The sequence below is a fragment of the Eptesicus fuscus genome, chromosome 6 (genome assembly GCF_027574615.1).
Source record: "Eptesicus fuscus isolate TK198812 chromosome 6, DD_ASM_mEF_20220401, whole genome shotgun sequence".
Taxonomy (NCBI): Eukaryota; Metazoa; Chordata; class Mammalia; order Chiroptera; family Vespertilionidae; genus Eptesicus; species Eptesicus fuscus.
The window spans coordinates 79,998,991-80,001,432 of NC_072478.1; the positions used below are offsets into that span (position 1 = coordinate 79,998,991).

General features: G+C 40.2%; 1 pseudogene; it reads right to left on the bottom strand.

The window, feature by feature from the left end:
• Window positions 1–1,400: 1,400 nt before the first annotated feature.
• Window positions 1,401–1,928, bottom strand: LOC129149340 (mitochondrial import receptor subunit TOM20 homolog; annotated as a pseudogene).
• Between the last annotated feature and the right edge of the window lie 514 nt (window positions 1,929–2,442).

Consider the following 2,442-nt stretch of genomic DNA (forward strand, 5'->3'; position numbering starts at 1 on the left):
TGAGTAAAGGTAAGGCACTTGAGGGGAAGAGGAAGAGGAGGGAAAAGGCACCAGCGTGCTCCAGGGAGGAAGAGCACCTGTTGATTTATTGATGATAATCATTCTCACAAGTGTGAGATGGTATCTCACTGTGGTTTTAATTTGCATTTCGCTGATGGTTAGTGATGTTGAGCATGTTTTTCAGCCATCTCTATGTTCTCTTTGGAGAAATGTCTATTCAAGTCGTTTGTACATTTTTCAGTTGAATTGTTTTTGTTGTGTGTGGTTTTTTTTGGTGTTAAGTTGTATGAGTTTTTAATATATTTTGGATATTAACCCCTTTTGATAGAACATTTGGAAATATCTTCTTCCATTTATTAGGCTGTCATTTTGCTTTGTTGATAGTTTCCTTCGCTGTGCAAAAACTTTTCAGTTTGATATAGTCCCATTTGTTTGTTTGTTTATTTATTTATTTATTTATTGCCCTTGCCTAAGGAGACATATCCAAAAAGATACTGCTAAGATAGGCTTCAGAGAGTTGACTGCCTATTTTTATTCTAGGAATTTGATGGTTTTAGGTCTTACATTTAAGTCCTAAAATCATTTTGAATTTATTATTTTTTCTTTATTTTTTAAAAAAATCTTTATTGTTCAGATTATTATAGTTGTTCCTCTCTTTTCCCCCCATAGCTCCCCTCCACCTGGTTCTCACCCCACCCTATGCCCTTACCCCCCCTCCCCACTGTCATCATCTATAGGTGTATGATTTTTGTCCAGACTCTTCCTGCACCCTCCACACCCTTTTCCCCTCAGGGATTGTAAGTCCACTCCCTTTCTATACCCCTGATTCTATTATATTCATCAGATTATTCTGTTCATCAGATTTTTTTTTCCACATGAGTAACAACTTTTATTTATTTATTTATTTATTTATTTTCCCATCCAAACGAGTATGTACTTTTTTTAAAAAAATTTTTTTCCTTTATTGATTAAGGTATCACATATTTGTCTTCATCCCCCCATTCCCATCCCAAACCCCTCCGCACGCATGCCCCCAACCCCCTGTTGTCCATGACCACTGGTTAGGCTTATATGCATGCATACAAGTCATTTGGTTGATCTCTCCCCCTTAACCCCACCCTCCCCTACCTTCCCTCTGTTCATCAGATTTTTTATTCACTTGATTTTTAGATTCACTTGTTGATAGATATGTATTTGTTGTTCATAATTTTTATCTTTATCTTTTTCTTCTTCTTCCTCTTCTTAAAGAATACCTTTCAGCATTTCATATAATACTGGTTTGGCAGTGCTGAACTCCTTTAGCTTTTTCTGATCTGTGAAGCTCTTTATCTGACCTTGAATTCTGAATGATAGCTTTGCTGGGTAGAGTAATCTTGGTTGTAGGTTCTTTTTTTTTTTTTTTCAAGATTTTAAAAATATTTTTAATTGAGATTATGTTGACCATTTGTTTCTCATTCCACATCATCCTCAGCCAAGCTCTGAGCACTTACAATTCTCTGGCTAATTGTTGGCAGCTTAGTCAGAAGCATCTGGAACACTGGTGGCGGGAGAGTTTGCTGTAACACCTGCAGCAGCTGCTGTGGCTGGCCACACACTGCGATAACGTTGGTCAGGTGATCCACACCCTTCTCGTATTCACCCTGAGCTAGTAACTCTTCCCCCAGCTGTATTTCTTCAAGGAAGAATTTCTGAACAGCCTCAGCATCTTTAAGGTCAGGTAACTTGGAGAGTCCAGCTCTCTCCTTGGCAAGCTTTTGTTTCTTCCTTCATTCTTGCAGCCGGTTCTTGAAGTTGGGGTCACTCCGTCTCTTGCGGTCAAAGTAAATGCAGTAGCCAATGAAGACGGCCCCGCACATGCCAGCGGCGATGGCGCTGTTTCGGCCCACCATCTTTCCTCGACCGCACAGAGAGGTGGGCGGCCGAGGGGGCCCGGGATGAAGCCATTTGTCACGAACCCTCCGAGTGGATGGCGCTGCTCAAACTCTTGGTTGTAGGTTCTTGCTATTCATCACTTTGAATATTTCTTGCCACTCCCTTCTGGCCTGCATAGTTTCTGTTGAGAAATCAGCTGACAGTCGTATGGGTACTCCCTTGTAGGTAACTAACTGTTTTTCTCTTGCTGCTTGTAAGATTCTCTCTTTGTCTTTTGCTCTTGGCATTTTAATTATGATGTGTCTTGGTGTGGTCCTCTTTGGATTCCTTTTGTTTGGGGTTCTGTGCGCTTCCTGAATTCATAAGTCTATTTCTTTCACCAGGTAAGGAAAGTTTTCTGTCATTATTTCTTCAAATAGGTTTTCAGTATCTTGCTCTCTCTCTTCTTCTGGGACCCCCATAATTCTGATGTTGGTATGCTTGAAGTTGTCCCAGAGGCTCCTTACACTATCTTCATATTTTTGGATTCTTTTGTCTTTTCCGGTTGGGTGTTTTTTGCTTCTTTGTATT